The 19256-nt window shown below is 41.7% G+C and overlaps 1 protein-coding gene across 1 annotated transcript in view; it reads left to right on the top strand.

The window, feature by feature from the left end:
* The window catches only part of ppcdc (phosphopantothenoylcysteine decarboxylase), an 89018-nt gene that overhangs the window by 47791 nt on the left and 21971 nt on the right, over positions 1–19256 (top strand). The gene's annotated exons all lie outside the window — the stretch shown is intronic.

Consider the following 19256-nt stretch of genomic DNA (forward strand, 5'->3'; position numbering starts at 1 on the left):
TCTCCTGAGAAGAGGAAGGTACATCTGGATTCAAGGCTGCAAAGCACTGGTTAACTCTTTTGCAAGGAAGCCATGCTAAACGTGACTTTAAGTTAAAGCCTATGATTGTGTATTACTGAAACACTATGAGCAATGAAAGGCATTTTAAGCTCAAGTCTACCAGTGATCTGGAAATCAAACAAGAAAGCCTGGGTGATGATTGATGTTTTCCAAAATTGGTTTGTTTCACATTTTGTCCAGCTGTGAAGTGGTATAGTGAGGGGCATGACCTTGTACCTAAAGCATAGTTTGTGCTTCATACTGCTTCAGGCCACCCTGAGAATCTTGAAATGCTTTGGACCTGCATTGCTGTAGAAATGGTTTATTTTCCACCCAACACCACTTCATTACTCCAACCAATGCATCAAAGATTAATATCAAATTTTAAAGCCTACTACCTTTGTTGCATATTCAAGGAACTTGTAGAGGAAACAAAAGGTCAAGACAAACCATTCATCAGGCAATTTTGGAAAAACTCAATGTCATGAAAGCTGTGGACAATATCAGACCTGCATGAACGGAGTGTGGAAAAAGGTATAGCCAGAAACATGCAATGACATCCTAGGATTTCAGGCGGAACCAGTCATCCAAACATCATTAAACTGGCCTATGAAGCGGGATTAGGAAATGTTAATGATGGCAATGTTGAGCAACTGCATGGTGAGAGCCTTTATAACGAAGAGCTTCGAGAATTGGCGGAACAACGCATCATGGGTGAATCTGAGGACACGGATGAAGAGGAAACACCAGCAAGAAACCTCACCACAAAATTTCTCAGCAGTGGCATCACCGCAATCCACACAGATCATGGACCAGATCATCGATAATGGCCCTGACTGGGAGCAAAGCAAGCAAAGGGAGGTGATCTCAACATGATTTTCTGCTACTGAGAAGAGCTTCTTGGGAGGAAACAAGAAAAAGCAGTCAAATCTCAATGCCTACTTGAAGGAGAAGCCAAAGTTAGAGGAGTACCCACAGCCTGGACCCTCCTCTAAGGTGAACTACTACCTGCTTCTCTCCACTGCTGACGCGAGGTGTTGCTGCTCCATTAATGTACAGGTTCGACCTCTTTGCATGTTTGTTACTACATGAATTACCATGTATACATAAAATATTATATTTTGGGTTTGAATTTTTTTAAGATCATCCATATATGTCCATTTGCATAGCGTTATAATGATCCCCCATAATGCTGATTTACATAGCGCTCCACCTCCGAGGAATGCATCCTTAGCATTGTGCGGGGTCTGAGTGTGAAAGCTTTTACAAGTGGGCTGCTCTGTCTGCTGATTATATCACTTCAGAAAATCATTGGCTATAGAAGCACTGCAAGTACAACTGGGTGCTGTATGATTGTGTTTCCAGTGGATTGTAGAAAGTAATGGCACTTAAAAGATGCACTTGCTTATATTGTCTAATATTCAGACAAATCGACAAAGGTTTGAATAAGTAATGGAACACTTCCTGTCAGGGTAATGTTAGCAGTTTAAATAAAATTCTCAATTGCAATCTACACAAAATAGATCTGTACAAATTGAAAACACACACAAATCTGAATGATGTTTCTTCTTATAGGTTTTCATATTGGGTGTGTGTTGTATTTTTCCTCCAATGGATACTTGAATGAACTTGATTTGTATTATATATCAACAGACCTTCCAACCAAGTTGGGGGGCATTTAATGGAAAAACTGAAGATATAACTGCCTATGTTTGCAACCCCTTGTGTTACTTATAGCTGTTGTACTCATTGATATGAAAATGAGATTAAAATCTGGTTTCGAGATAGTCACCAACAGCATTACAGTTGAAAGTTATGTAACCTAACTAAATTTATTATCTATTTGACATTAACTGATTAGAATTAAAACTTGTGAAAATTTCGACACTAGATTTATGATAGTGGAATAAAGTCCAAATGATTGTGACAGAAAACTGTTCAGCCAGAAATGGATGCTGCCTTTCCCATGAAGGCCTGTGAAAATCTTATTCAGCAATATTTTTCTATTGTCTATTTTTCTTTGCTATTGAAAGCAGGAAGTTCAAAATAAATACATTATCAAAGTAAGTATATGTCATCATTTCCTACCTTGAGATTGCTTGTGTTATGTACATCATACCAACGTTTAATGTTTGGATGCTGACCAGTCATCATGGACTTCACCTACTGAACAGGTGAGAAGGACTCTGTGGAAACTCAGACATGGTAAAACATTGGACTGGATATTGTGAACATCAAGGTCCTGAAGGAATGTGCTGAGCAGCTATGTGGAGTTCTCCAGCACATTTTCAACCTGAGTCTCAGCCGGGAAAGGGCCTTGACTGTGTGGAAAACAATATGTGTGGTCTCAGTACCCAGAAGGCCAAAGGGAAGTCTTGAATGGGTACCGTCCAGTGGCCCTAACCTCGCACATCATGAAGCCCCTAGAGAGGCTGGTTTTGGCTCACCTCCGACCCCTGGTCAGATCATCCCTTGATCCCTTGCAGTTTGCCTACCAGCAGTATATTAGAGTCAATGATGCTGTCATCCACCTGCTAAACAGAGCCAACTCCCATTTGGATAAGAAGGACTGCACTATTAGGGTCATGACAAAGGGTTCCAGCCCGAAACGTCAACTCATCGTTTCCACTGATGCTGCCCAACCTGCTGAGTTCCTCCAGCGTACTGTGAGTGTTGCTTTGATCCCAGCATCTGCAGATTATTTTGTGTTTACTATTAGGGTCATGTTTTTGATTCCTCGAGTGCCTTCAGTGCCATACAGCCCTCATTGCTGGGGAGAAACCTCCATTCAATGCAGGTTGGTACTTTCATTGTATCCTAGATAATGGACTACCTGACTTGCAGACCACAGTTTGTGTGGCTTCAGAGCTGTGTGTGAGACATGGCTACGAGCATCGCATGGGGCTCTACAGAGGGACTGTATTGGATCCCTTCCTGTTTACGCTGTATAATTTGGACTTCAGATACAACACTGAGACATGTTAACTGCAGAAATTCTCTGATGAGTCAGCAATAGTTGGGTGTATCTCTTTCCCTCTGGCTATCCATCCCATAAAATTATGATGGTTCCTTTCAGTCAGTTAGTGGGGTTTGAAGATACCCCACTCCTCAGAAAGGAACAGCGTGTGTGTGAGAGGATTTTAGGTGAGTATGGAGTTGCACAGGTCCAGACCCACCCTCTTGACATCCCCTCCTGGATTCAGCGGCATGGTGGGGTCCAAGATGGCTGGAGGAAGTTCTGTTGCAGTGAATGGCCAGACCAAGCTTCGATGCAAGGGATGCCCTTTCCGCGCTTCACGGTACGTGTTTGCTAGATGGCCGTTGACCCTACGAGAGGGTTCATCCGCCCTTTGACAGGTCTTGTTTATCCACCTGCAGGGTGTCTAGCCACCCTGCTCACCAGGCAAGCCTGGTGAGGGAGCCGGTTTAGTCGCCGACCACCCAACTATGCGACAGGTAGTACTGGGTTACATGGTACCAGTAGCACTCAGACCAGTGACCTGACCAGAAGCTGAGTGCATAAAGGGAGGATGAATACAGGGCCCTGGTGGAGGACTTTGTCAGATGGTGCAAGCTGAGTTATCTGCAGCTCAGCATCAGTAAGACAATGGAAATTGTGATGGACTTTTTGTTATTATTGATGTTGAGGATGTGGATGAGGTGAGGACCTACAAGTACCTGGGGGTGCACCTGGATGACAGACTTGAGTGGAGAACCAACACAGAGGCAGTGTACAAGAAGGGCTAGAGTCGCCTCTACTTCCTGAGGAGACTGAGGTTCTTTGGCAGGTCTCTCCTTCACAAGTTCTACCTATCTGTTGTAGTCAGTGCAATCTTCTTTGCGGTAGTATGCAGGGGCAAATGAGTGATGCCAACATGCTCAATAAACTGATTAGAAAGGCTGGCTCTCTTATAGGAGTCAAAATGGACACACTGGAGGCTGTGGTAGAACAAAGGACCCTACAGAAAATCCTGACAATTCTGGACAATGTTTCTCATCCTCTGCATGCTACCTTGGCTGAATAAAGGAGCACTTTTAAGACAAATATATACGATATATGAGGTCATTCTTACCCTCAGCCGTTAAGCTCTATAATGAGTCAACCTGTAACCAGGGAAGTGATGACTCCTTCCTGTTAGACTGTTTGAGGTAACTGCTTTTTTATTCGTTCTTACTTCTCTTCTAATATTTGTATATCTGTACACTTGTAATGCTACTGTGACAATGTAGTTTCTTTTGCGATCAATAAAGTATCTATTTATCTATCTATCTACCTTTCACCATTTCCAGAGAACCGTTAGTCATATTAACTATGTTATCATTTACAGACATCTAATTGGTCAAGAGCCACAGGATGAATCCTTAGTGTTGTGAGACAATGAGATGAATGATTTGGTTTTGTTATTTGCCATCTTGATCAGATTCTCAAACCTATCCAAAATGAGCTGTTAAAGACTCTACAATAATATTGTTTTCAATTTTTTTTTGTATTTTTACAGTTTGTTTTTTGCACACTGTCCATCTTTGTCATAGTTCTTCACTAATTTGATAGTGTTTCTTTATATCTACTGTGAATGCTTGCAAGAAGACAAACTGATGACATGTACGTAGTTTAATAAATTTACTTTTGTTTTATTTATTTAAACCTTTAATACTTAATTTTCTCTTCTTTGCATCTTATTGATGAAAGATGCTCATACCCTCGAAAGTAACCCAACTCTCACATCTCCATTGAAACTTTACTGAGGTCCTAACCAGAACTCTTATCCGTTGACTGGAACTTGGTGTCTCCCTTCACACTTGATTCATAACTCATTATCACCTACTGTATTTTTAAAAATTCCCTGCCAGTTTTCCATTTGGTTATAACACAACGTTATGGGTATGGAGAATTTTCTCATTTCTGTTGCATCAGTTTTAACCTTCGCTCACCTCCCACTGCACCAACTTCATCTTCCAATTTCAGACACTTAAAATCTCTCCTCTCTTCGCCTCTCCTCTTCTCTCTTCTCCCCACACCTCTCTCTCAGCCCCCTCTCACCCCTCTCTCTCACCCCTCTCTCTCTCACCCCCTCTCTCTCCCCCTCTCCCCTCTCCCCCCTCCCCCCTCCCCTCCCCCTCCTCCCTCTCCCCCTCTCTCCCCCTCCTCCCTCTCCCCCTCTCTCCCCCTCTCTCCCCCCCCTCTCCCCCTCCCCCTCTCCCATCTCCCCCTCCCCTCTCCCCCTCTCTCTCCCCCCTCTCCCCCTCTCTCCCCCTCTCTCTCCCCCTCTCTCTCCCTCCTCTCATCCCTCTCTCTCCCTCTCTCCCCTCTCTCCGCCCTCCCCTCTCTCTTCCCCCTCTCTCCCTCCCCCCCTCTCCCTCTTTCTCTCCATTCTCTCTCCTCTCACCCTTCCCTCTGTTCTCCCCCCTCCCTTCTGTACGACTGCTGCAAAATATCGAATATCTGGACATATGTCAATAATAATAATTCTGATTCATTTCTTACCCAGCCTTAGTACTGGAAGCAGATGTTTCATTCTATAGATGCATTAATTAGTTCTCTCTTTGAGGGGGAGTTGTGCTTTACAGCAACATTTGTCCTCAAATGAATTCCTGGAATCTAATTCTAAGGCTTCAATGAATTCTCTGTGCAATCCTTAGAAACCAAAGAAAGAAGTAAAAAACACTTAAGCATAATAAAGTTTATTGAGGAGGGGAGTGATGCTGATTAAGCATCAAACACTTCTTACGAATGTGAATGTTAATGTTCTTCTTATTATCCCGTAATATGTGGGCGTAAAAAGGTTTGTTTTGACAGTACAGAACATGTACGAAGGCCGCTTAAAAGCTGATGCCATCAGGTATAATTTTGGTAAGGAAGCCTCCTTCTCATTAATAATGTAGAACAGTGAGATTACAAAGGAACTAACCAGATCATTTGCATGTCTTCATTTTAGAATAAAACCCGAAAAATTGATGTAAATTGGAATTGTGTAGGATGGAAGAACTCAGGAAAATAAGGGGTAATTGTTAGCAACCTTGGAACCACAGACCATCAGATCTCCAGGTCCTGATGAGCTTGAACCTATGGTATTAAAGAAAGTATCCAGTGAAGTAGTTAATGCATTCATTTTAATTTACCAAAATTACTTTGATTCAGAAAGGCTTCCATTAGATTGATAATTAATTAATATAATTTATTTATTCAAAACAAAAAAGGGGGAGAGGAACTGCAGGCCTGACACAAGGAAAATGTGATAATCTTTTACTACAGCGGGGAATACACAAAAACAGCTCGAGGCTACAGACAAAGTCAATGTGGTTTTGAGTAAAGGAAGTTACAGTCCACCAGCTATTGGAGTTCTTGGAAGAAGTAATGTGTCCTGTGCATGAAACATTGCCAGTGGATGTTCTGCTCTTAGATTTCCAGAAAGCATTTTGATTAGATGTTTCATCAATGGTTATTGTAACGATAAAAGCTGGCGACATATACAGCAGATGGGCTGACTAACAGCTAACAGTGTTTTGATCCTCTTGCTTCTATTTTAGCGATACATTATTTTAGCGATACGTAATCTTAACGATACTGCACAGAGTTGGCCCTTTGAGCCACACTACTCCAGCAAGCCCTGACAAACCTGATTAATCTTAACCTAATCACGGGACAATTTTCAATGACCGGTTAACCTACCTGGTATGTTTTTGGACTGTGGGAGGAAACAGGAGGACTCGGAGAAAACTCATACATTCCACGGGGAGGACGTACAGAGATTCCTTGCAGAATTCAACTCCAAACTCCGGAACGTCCTGAACTGTAATAACATTATACTAACTGCTATGTTACCATAGCACCCAAAATGACAGGGCAAAGATATGTTTAAAGTGTAGTTTGGTACAACTCAGTCTTTGTTAACACTCAGAGTATATACTATAAGCATTCAACTACTTTTAGTTCTAAATGAATTTACACTGTTCTGGTTTATTTCCCAAAAGTTATAAAATTCATGGTTGGACTTAAATGCTCAATGAAGAAAACAGAGGTCCATGAACCAGTCTGCATTAGGGGATTGAAGATTGAAAGGGTCAGTAACTTTAAATTTCTTGGTGTTACCAGAGGATCTGTCCTGGGACCAGCATGTATAGTAGTGCTAGAATGTTTGTGAACCCTGTAGATTTTTCTCTGTTTCTGCATAAATATGATCTAAAATGTGATCAGATCTTCATGTAAGTCCTAACACTAGATAAACAGAAACCAGTTAAATAAATAACACAAAAAACATTATACTTGCTCATTTATTTATTGAGAAAAATGATCCAATATTACACGTATTTGTGGAAAGCGTATGTTTAACCTTTGTTTTCAGTAACTGGTGTGACCCCCTTGTACAGCAATAGCTTCAACCAAACGTTTCGGGTGACTGTTGGTCAGCTTGGAGGAGTTTTTGGCCATTCCTTCTTACAAAACTGCTTCAACTCTGGGATGTTGGTGGGCTTCCTTGCATGAACTGCTTGTTTCAGGTCCTTCCACAAAACTCGTATAGGATTAAGGTCAGGTCTTTGACTCGGCAATTCCAAAACACAGATTTTCTTCTTTTTAAACCATTCTATTGTTGATTTGCTCTTGTCTTTCTAATCGTTGTCTTGTTGCATCATCCAACTTGTATTAAGCTTCAGGTGATAGACTGCTAACCTGACATTCTCCTGTAAAATGTCTTCATACAATTTTGAATTCATTGTTCCTGCAATGATTGCGAGCTGTCCAGGCCCTGAAGCAACAAAGCAGCCCCAAACCAAGATGCTCCTTCCACTGTGCTTCATAGTTGGGATGAGATTTTTTGTGTTGGTGTGCAGTGCTCTTTTTCCTCCAAACATAGCAATGTGCATTTCTGCCAAAAAGTTCAACCATTATCTCATCTGTCCACAAAACATTTTCCTAGAAGCATGGTAGAACATCCAGGTGGTCTTTTGCAAACTTGAGACATGCAGCAATATTTTTGTTGGAGAGCTGTTGTTTCCTCTGTGGTGTTCTTCCATGAACACCATTCTTGTTCAGTGTTTTTCTTATAGTGGACACATGAACTTCAGCAAGTTGTAGAGATTCCTGCAGGTCTTTTGCTATTACCCTTGGGTTCTTTTTCACTTCCTTCAGCATTGCACATTGTGCACTTGGTGTGATCTTTGCCGGATACGCACTCTGGGGGAGAATAGCAACAGTACCAAGTTTCCTCCATTTGTAGACAAAATTCTCTTACTGTAGACTGATGAATACTCAGGTTTGTAAAAATGCTCTTGTAGCCTTTTCCAGCTTCATACATCTCTATAATTCTTCTTCTAAGGTCCTCTGAAAGTTGTTTGGATCAAGGCATGGTGCACATAAACAGATCTTTCTTGAGAAGAGCAGGCTTTGTCTGTAACCTGACTTTGTGTATCTTTTTTATAGGGCAGGGCACCTCTACAACCCACACATCCAATCTTATCTCATTGATTGGAATACCTGACTCCAAATGGCTTTTGTAGAATGCGTTACCCTAGAGATTCACATACTTTTTCCAACAAATACATGTAATATTGGATAATTTTTCTCAATAAATAAATGAACAATTATATTGTTTTTTGTGTTTTTTTTAAATTGGGTTCTCTTTATCAGATCACATTTTAGGCCATATTTATGCAGAAATAGAGAAAATTCTATGGGGTTTAGCACCACTGTAAGTGCCATTACCGACAAAGGCACATAAGCACCTCTACTTTCTTAGATGTTTGCGCAGATCTGGCATGTCATTTAAAACTTTGACAAATTTCTATAGATTCACAGTGGAGAGTATTCTGACTGGTTGGATCACAGTCTGGTATGGAACGCCTAGGAATAGAAAAGCCTGCAAAAAGTGGTGTATACAGCCCGTACATTACAGGGGAAGTTCTTCCTACCATTGAGCACATCTGGTAGGAGTACTGGAAACTGCCAAGCAACAGTTAACAGCTCTGGCTACCAGCCTACAGAGGTACACGAAGAACGTGGTGGACATGCGAATAAATGCACTCTTTTCCAAAGTATCAGGAGAAGTATTCACACAGTTCCAAAGTAACAACCTGCCAGTACCTGAACCAACCAAAACAGCAACTGAGGAGAACTGGAGGAGTATATGGGAGAAAGAAGCATCACAGCACACCAGTGTCCAATGCCTGAAAGACCTACAAGCAGGTCTCGGCAACCTCCCAGAGGAAAAACTAGTCACTATCAGAGCAATCGCTGTCCAGCAATAGGTTAGCAAGTATGAAGAACTGGACATCACCAGGGCCTGACATGATTCATGCTTTATGCCTGAAGAAACAAACAGCAGTACGTACAAGGCTGACAGCTTAAATGAACCAGCTGCTGGAAGCAGTCTTCCACCCCGAATGGTTAACTCAAGGAAGGACAGTACTCACAATGAAGGATCCTCACAAAGGAGCAAACTACCATCAAACTACCAGCCTATAACCTGCCTGTCGACAACATGGAAGCTCCTATCAGACATCATAGCCACCAAGCTGAAGGAACATGTGTGTAAATTCCTTAGCCTTGCTCAGAGGGGAATTGGTAATGGTACTAGAGGCTCCAAGCACTAACTACTGGTAGACAAAGCAGTTAGGCAAGGCTCCAAGACCAGGCACGGCCTGGATCGACGACCAAAAAGCATACGACTCAGTGCCCCACACATGGATCTTGGAGTGCCTGTCTCTACAAGGTCAACAAGACACTAAGGACCTTAATCAAGAACTCAACGGCCCTTGGAAGGTAATGGTAGAAGTTAACTCGAAGCCAGTAGCACAAGTGAGTATCAGATGTGGAATATACCAGGGTGACCCACTATCCCCATTGCTGTTCTGCATAGACTTGAATTCCCTCAGCCAGATCATCTCAAAGAGTGGATATGGGTACAGGTTCAAGAGTGGAGTGACCATCAGCCACCTCATGTACATGGATGGCATCAATCTGTATGCCAGAAATGAAAGAAACATTGACTCACTAATCCACCTGACAAGAGTGTACAGCAGAGACATAGAAACCATAGAAACTACAGCACAGAAACAGGCCTTTTGTCCCTTCTTGGCTGTGTCGAACCATTTTCTGCCTAGTCCCACTGACCTGCACACAGACCATATCCCTCCATACACCTCCCATCCATGTATCTGTCCAATTTATTCTTAAATGTTCAAAAAGAACCCGCATTTACCACCTCGTCTGGCAGCTCATTCCATACTCCCACCACTCTCTGTGTGAAAAAGCCCCCCCTAATGTTCCCTTTAAACTTTTCCCCCCTCACCCTAAACCCATGTCCTCTGGTTTTTTTCTCCCCTTGCGTCAGTGGAAAAAGCCTGCTTGCATTCACTCTATCTATACCCATCATAATTTTATATACCTCTATCAAATCTCCCCTCATTCTTCTACGCTCCAGGGAATAAAGTCCCAACCTATTCAACCTTTCTCTGTAACTGAGTTTCTCAAGTCCTGGCAACATCCTTGTAAACCTTCTTTGCACTCTTTCAACCTTATTTATATCCTTCCTGTAATTAGGTGACCAAAACTGAACACAATACTCCAGATTCGGCCTCACCAATGCCTTATACAACCTCATCATAACATTCCAGCTCTTATACTCAATACTTTGATTAATAAAGGCCAATGTACCAAAAGCTCTCTTTACGACCCTATCTACCTGTGACGCCACTTTTAGGGAATTTTGTATCTGTATTCCCAGATCCCTCTGTTCCACTGCACTCCTCAGTGCCTTATCATTAACCCTGTATGTTCTACGTTGGTTTGTCCTTCCAACGTGCAATACCTCACACTTGTCAGTACTAAACTCCAGCTGCCATTTTTTAGCCCATTTTTCCAGCTGGTCCAAGTCCCTCTGCAGGCTCTGAAAACCTTCCTCACTGTCTACTATACCTCCAATCTTTGTATCATCAGCAAACTTGCTGATCCAATTTACCACATTATCATCCAGATCATTGATATAGATGACAAATAACAATGGACCCAGCACTGATCCCTGTGGCACACCACTAGTCACAGGCCTCCACTCAGAGAAGCAATTCTCTACCACCACTCTCTGGCTTCTTCCATCGAGCCAATGTCTAATCCAATTTACCACCTCTCCATGTATACCTAGCGACTGAATTTTCCTAACTCACCTCCCATGCGGGACCTTGTCAAAGGCCTTACTGAAGTCCATGTAGACAATATCCACTGCCTTCCCTTCATCCACTTTCCTGGTAACCTCCTCGAAAAACTCCCAATAGATTGGTCAAACATGACCTACCACGCACAAAGCCATGTTGACTCTCCCTAATAAGTCCCAGTCTATCCAAATGCTTGTAGATTCTGTCTCTTGGTACTCCCTCCAATAACTTACCTACTGCCGATGTTAAATTTACTGGCCTATAATTTCCCGGATTACTTTTCGATCCTTTTTTAAACAACTGAACAACATGAGCCACTCTCCAATCCTCCGGCACCTCACCTGTAGACAGCGACATTTTAAATATTTCAGCCAGGGCCCCTGCAATTTCAACACTAGTCTCCTTCAAGGTCTGAGGGAACACCCTGTCAGGTCCCGGGGATTTATCCACTTTAATTTTCCTCAAGCCAGCAAGGACCTCCTCCTTTTCAATCTGTACAGTTTCCATGATCTGTCTACTTAATTCCATAGACTTCATGCCAGTTTCCTTAGTAAACACAGACGCAAAAAACCTATTTAAGATCTCCCCCTTTCCTTTGATTCCGCACATAGCCGACCACTCTGATCTTCAAGAGGACCAATTTTATCCCTTACAATCCTTTTGCTCTTAATATACCTGTAAAAGCTCTTTGGATTATCCTTCACTTTGACTGCCAAGGCAACCCCATGTCTTCTTTTAGCCCTCCTGATTTCTTTCTTAAGTATTTTCTTGCACTTCTTATACTCCTTAAGCACCTTATTTACTCCCTGCTTCCTATACACGTCATACAACTCCCACTTCTTCTTTATCAGATGCCATTTTGACTGGAAAAGTGCAGCCAGATGGTAGTGAAAAGAGGCAAACTCATCAAAACTGAAGGAGTTGAGGGACCTGAAGGCCACATAGCAGGTGTACAGAACAGCTACAAATACCTGGCGTTCCTGGAGGTGCATGGAAGCCACGATGAGGACACAACGAAGGCTGCAGCATCAAGGTACCTCCAAAGAGCGAGATAGGTTCTAAAGAGCCAGCCAAATGTGAAGAACAAGATCAGAGCCATCAATACATTCACGCTACCAGTCATCAGATACCCAGTCGGAGTAGTATGCTGGCCAAGGAACAAATTGGAAGCCGCTGACATCAAGACTCGGAAACTACTAAGAATACATGGAGGATTCCACCAAAGGTCCAACGTCGAGTGATTGTACACCCACCAAAATATAAGAGGACGGGGACTTGGAAATGTCAAGGCCACAATCCAAGAAGAAATGCGAAACGTCCATGAGTATGTTAGGAAGAAGACACCTAAGGATGAACTTCTGAAAGAATACCTCAGACAGCAGGCAGGGGATGTGGAAGTGGAAAAGGGTGAAACAGAGCCGGAGGATCAGGGCACCCTTCTGTGGATTGAAAATGGACACCGATAGTTAATAATCAGTACTAAGGGTAAAAACTCTCCCATACAAGTACTGGTTAAAATATTTTACACCCCAAACCAGACTCGAGGCCTCTGTCAATCTGCATGTAACTTTTTTCAGCAGCAATAAGGGAACATGATCCAAAAGCTATGGGGCATTAACTTGCATGACTCATAACACGTGGCATGACTGCACCTATACTATAAGGTGAGGCATTACAGGCAAGCTTCACTGGATGATGTGGATCATAATGTGTGAGTATAGTGTCTGATGTCACCATTTCCTTTACCTTATAGAAAACCACCTCACACTGTTTCGTCCATTGGCATTTCTTCTGAATCTGTAATAATAAATTCAAAGAATAGAGCACAGTAGCCAGTTTTGGCAGGAACCTATTACCGAAATTGACAAATCCTAAAGAGGACTGCAACTGTGACACGTCATTTGGTCTTTGGGCATCCAGCAACACTAGAATCTTCCTAACACACTTGTGTAATCCTTGTGTGATAATGATGTGACCCTAGTAGGCCATGTGGAGATGTTCCGTGTCATCCTTACCAGTAACAATGATGTAATTCAGTTAACACTGTCTGCCTGGGCAGTCTTGCAGCACCTGGTCCATTTCTTTTTGCCAGTGTGCAGCTGCAGATACTATCCCAAAAATAAGCCTATTGTAATAATAAAGCCTTTAAGCATGAAGTACTTATGGTGAGATACATTTTGGACTCTTCTTCCATCTCTTTCTGTAGGTAGGCCTCAGCTTTGTCCACTTTGCTGAAATGTTTCCCTCTAGAAAGGTTTGCAAAGATATCCTCTATTCTGAGCAGAGGATATGCATCTACTTTCAGTACTGGATTGATAGTAACCTTAAGATCACCACAGATCCTGACAGCTCCATTCTTCTTGGCTACTGGGACCACAGGTGTTACCCATGGGCTCCACCCAGCAACAGAAAAATTCCTTCAACCTCCATGCGATTGAACTCACTGACTACTGTCATGGATGGTATGTGGAACCGTACAAACTTTGTAAAACTTAGGGGTGGCATTTTCATTCAACATTTTTTTACCCTTGATATGTCTGAGTTTCCCAATGCCATCTTTGAACATTGCTGTGGCATCATCCAGTACCTTTCTTAAATCACTTTTAGTTGATCCTGTTACAGGGGATGTGGCATATAAATGGTGGATGGATCTCCAATCAAGTTGTAGTTGTCTCAACCAATCATGCCCGCACAATGCTGGCCCTCCTATTTCTACCACATACAAGCCCAATGTGGTTTGTTGTTGTATTTCACTATGATGAATATGATTACAGTAGGAGTTATCTTTTTTCCAGTATATTTCTTAGTTGGATATCTGTAGCCCTCAGTTCAATACCTTTTAAGTGCTGGTCAAACTCATTTTGAGGAATGACTGAAACAGTCACACCAGTGTCCAATTCCATGTTAATTAACTTGCTGTTCACTTCTGGTGTAAGCCATATTGCATGTCTATTGTTAGTTTTCACATTGTAAATCTCAAGGCTACCTAGTCCTGTATCACTCTCAGAGGGCGTACAAGACAGAGAGATGCCAACTAGTGGAGTGGTGTCACAGCAAAACCTGGCACTCAACATCAGTAAGATGAAAGAGCTGATTGTGGACTTCCAGAAGGGTAAGACGAAGGACCACATTCCAATCCTCATAGAGGGATCAGAAGTGGAGAGAGTGAGCAGTTTCAAGTTCCTGGGTGTCAAGAGCTCTCAGATCTAACCGAGTCCCAACATATTGATGCAGTTATAAAGAAGACAAGACAGCAGCTAGGTGTTTGGAGAGATTTGGTATGTCAACATATACACTCAAAAGCTTCTACAGATGTACCGTGGAGAATATTCTGCCAGGCTGCATTACTGTCTGGTGTGGGTGGGCTACTGCACAGGACCGAAAGCAGCTGCAGAGGGTTGTAAATTTAGTCGGCTCCATCTTAGATACTAGCCTACAAAGTACCCAGGATATCTTCAAGGAGCGGTGTCTCAGAAAGACAGCGTCCATTATTAAGGACCTCCAGCACCCAGGGCATGCCCTTTTCTCACTGTTACCATCAGGTAGGAGATACAGAAGCCTGGAGGCACACACTCAGCGATTCAGGAACAGCTTCTTCCCCCCTGCCATCCTATTTCGAAATGGACATTGGACTCTTGGACTCTACCTCACTTTTTAAATATATATTATTTCTGTTTTTGCATGATTTTTAATCTATTCAATATACGTATACTGCAACTGATTTACTTATTTATTATTATTATTTTATTTTGTTTTTTTCTTCTATGTTATGCATTGAACTGCTGCTGCTAAGTTAACAAATTTCACGTCACATGCTGGTGATAATAAATCTGATTCTGATTCATTATCAGATTTTTCATCAACAGCATGTAGATTAATGCTCTTTTTTAAAACTGCAACCTAACTTTTTAACTTTTCCTCTTCCCTGTGCAATCCATTTGTTTTTGTCTAACTGACATATTCTTTGTTTATAACTTTCTTTGTTGTATTTTCCATAAGTTTTGCTCTTAAATCTGAATTGATCTGGTATATGTGAGCCCCTGGCGCAACGGTAAAACAATTCATTTGACCAGGCCAGTTTCTGTTACATGTTGCAATTTTGTTCACGCTCACTTTCATTCCTGACTGCAACTCAGTCTGCTGTTTCCATTCATACAGCAATTTCAACTGTTCTTTTAAATGTAATTTGTACTAAGATTCAACAAGCTAAACAATCCCTCAGTGCAACATTAAGCCCATTATTGAACTGATAGTACTCAGACAATTTCTTCAATTCCGTCATGTACGCTGAAATGAGCTCCCCTTCCTTTTGATTTCACTTATGAAACCTAAAGCATTCTGCAATCAACAATGGTTTCAGTTCTAAATGTTCCTGCATTAACTTGAAGATATCAGCAAAGCTCAATTTGACTGGTTTGGTTGGAGCAATTAAACTTCAAACCAAACTGTATGCCTTTAAATCCAATGCACTCAGCAAAATCGGCACCTGCTTGTTATCGGCTGTTCTGTTTGCTTTAAAATACTGCTCAATCCATTCAGTATACAAAATCCAGTTATCTGTTGTGTGATGAAACATTTCTATCTTTCTAATGTAGCCAACAATTTCTGCTTCATAAAAAATTATTATTATCAAAAGAGTACTGTTTATGAATCTGTGAATTCTTCTTTCTGCCTTTTTTAAAGTTGATCATGTCTTTCCTTCTGAAGAACACGTGCTGCATTGATTTTTTTAAACTCAAACCCATTTTGCTGCATTTGTTTTGTTAACTCGAACATCTTGCTGTGCTTCAACAGCTAGATAGTCGTCCTGAGTTCGTTTTTTAAAAATACTTCGTCACCACTGTTACGTTTTGTAACTCCAAAACATAAAAGTAACTGAAAGGAAAAGGCAAAGGTCCGAAATATGATTCTAACTTCGCGTTTACTTTAAGTGAGGCATGCACGTATCATGTGGTAGTGTCATGATGTGTGCAAATCAGTTACTTTTGCATATAATTCGTAATTAATTATTTAAAGAAACAATGCTCAATCAAGCAATATATTTACAATATTACTCAAACACTACCGAAATGTTAAATACACAACATCTCTTATTTCAGCGGCCGGCTGGTGGTGTAGTGGCATTAGCGCCGGACTTTGGAGCGAAGGCAGGCTCCCTTGCACGCTTTCCATCTGTGCTGGGTTGAGCGTCGAGCAAGCAACTTGGCCTAGTACAAATAAGAAAGCCTGCTAAAAAAAACGTCGTCATGACGGCATCCCGATGTCTCCACTTGGAGTTAAGGGCTTTCTTCTTATTACTTCAGCACAGCTTTTAGAGTCAGTATTTCTCCCTGACTGCTCTCCTTTGTTTTAAACTGCAACATACCAAGTGATTATTACCAGAGTTTGCAGGCGTCCTGTGTGGGGACCGTGGTCTATGTCTGGTTACACAATTACCCTTGACACTGGGCATATGGTTGCACTTATCTGTCGGAACAAAGTAATGCTCACTTACTGCTGGCTTCTTTGCCATCATACCTTGTGGAGAGTTAACTGCTAGCCTCATGATTATAGTGATTAAGCCTAAATTGGACTCTTTCTTGGCTGTAAAGATGCTACGAGTGGTGTTACTGGTGAAAAAATTATGAAAAAGAGGAGATGGAGATCAAAGTTCTAAGTAAATTTATTATCAAAGTGCATATATGTCACCATATACCACCCGGAAATTCAAAGTTCAAAATTCAAATTTATTATCAACTGTGTATACCATATACAATTTTGAGACTCATCTTCTTTCAGACACCCACAAAACAAAGCAACACAATAGAATCCACGAAAAAACACACACAACAAAGACTGACAAACATCCAATGTGTTTTCACAATATAACATGAGTTGTAAAGTGAGACCTTTAGTTGTGGCAAGGCTCAGATGGGAATTGGCTCATATGTGTATGTGAAAGGCAATCAACACATTTCCCCACAAGTCGTGTCCTAACACCAAAAATGGTGCTGCTGACCTATAGCGTCATTTTACTGGCACCTTGCAAAATTACGAGATACTTCACAAGATTTACTTTTCTAAACTGATTATTTCATTAGAAAGAGGTGACATTGGGTCAGAACGTGTTGAATCATTGTGAATAGAGCTAAGGAACTGCAAGGGTAAAAAGACCCTAATGAGAGTTGTATATGGACTCCCAAATAGTGGTAAGCATTTGATCTACAAATTACAACAGGAGATGGAAAATGCATGCCAAAAGGGCATTGTTACAATTGTCATGGGAGATTTCAATACGCAGGTAGATTAGGAAAATGAGATTGATGCTGGATTCCAGGAGGAAGAGTTTCTAGAATGCCCATGAAATGGCTTCTTAGAGTTGAGATTGAGCTTGAGGTTGAGCCCACTAGGGATTAGGGTTGGGTGTTGTGCAATGATCTGGAAGCAATTTGGAAGGCACAGGCTATATACATCCCAAAGAGGAAGAAGTATTCTGAAGGCAGGATGACTCAACCATCGCGAACAAGAAAAGTCAAAACCAACAATAAAAGCCAAAGGCAGGGCATATAATAGAGCAAAAATAGTGGGAAGTTAGAGGATTGGGAAGCTTTAAAGTACCAACAGGAGGCAATTTAAAAAGTCATTGAAAAGATAAAGGTGAAATACGAAAGTAAGTTAGCCAGTAATATTAAAGAGGATACCAAGTTTTTTCAGATACATAAAGTGTAAAAGAGAGGGGAGAGTGGATATTGGACTGCTGGAAAATGTTGCTGGAGAAGTAGTAATGGGGAACAAGGAAGCGGTGGAAGAACTGAATAAGTATTTTGCATCAGTTTTCACTGTGGAAGACACGAGCGGTATGGTGGAAGCTCCAGGTGTCGGAGTTATGAAGTGTGTGAATTTACCATTACTAGGGAGTAGGTTCTTGGGAAACGGAAAAATGTGAAGGTAGATAAGTCACCTGGAGCAGATGGTGTACACCCCAGGGTTCTGAAAGAGATGACTGAAGAGATTATGGAGGCATTTGTAATGATCTTTCAAGAATCACTTGATTATGGAGTGGTTCCAGAAGACTAGAAAATTGCAAATGTCACTCTCCACTCATCAGAAAATGAGAGAGGCTGAAGAAAGCAAATTATAGGCCAGTTAGTTTGACCGCTATGGCTGGGAAGATGTTGGAGTCGATTGTTAAGGATGTGGTTTCAGGGTACTTGGAGGCACATGATAAAATAGGGCATAGTCAGCATGGTTTCCTCAAGGAAAAATCTTGCCTGACAAATCTGTTGGAATTCTTTGAAGAAATAACAAGCAGGATAGACAAAGGAGATTTGGTTGATGTGTATTTGAATTTTCAGAAGGCTTTTGACAAGGTCCACACATGAAGCTGCTTCACAAGTTACGAGCCCATGGTATAACACAAAAGAGTCTAGCATGGATAAAGCAGTGGCTGACTGGCAGGAGGCAAAGAGTGGGAATAGAGAGAGCATTTTCTTGTTGGCTGCTGGTGGCTAGTGGTTTTCCACAGGGGTCTGTGTTGAGATCAATTCTTTTTATGTTATATGTTAAGGATTTTGATGATGGAATTGATGGCTTTGTTGCAAAGTTTGGAGATGATAGGAAGATAGGTAGAGGGGTAGGTGGTTTTGATGAAGTATAGAGCCTGCAGAAGGACTTAGACAGATTAGAAGCATGGGCAAAGAAATGGCATTGGAATACAGTGTCGAGAAGTGTATGGTCATGCACTTTGGTAGAAGAAATGAAAGGGATGACTATTTTCTAAATGCAGAAAGAATACAAAAAACTGAGGCACAAAGGGACTTGGGAGTGCTTGTGCAGGATTCCCTTAAGGTTAATTTGCAGGTTGAGTCTGTGGTGAGGAAGGCAAATGCAATGTGGAGACCAAGTCTTTATGTATATTTAAGGCAGAGGTTGACAGATTCTTGATTATTCAGGGCATGAAGGGATATGGGGAGAAGGCAGGTGATTGGGCCTGAGAAGATAAATCGATTAGCCATCATGAAATGGCGGAGCTGAATCGATGGGCCAAGTAGCCTAATTCTGCTCCTATGTCTTACGGTCTAAACTGTTCGCTG

Source organism: Mobula hypostoma, chromosome 18 (genome assembly GCF_963921235.1).
Source record: "Mobula hypostoma chromosome 18, sMobHyp1.1, whole genome shotgun sequence".
NCBI lineage: Eukaryota > Metazoa > Chordata > Chondrichthyes > Myliobatiformes > Myliobatidae > Mobula > Mobula hypostoma.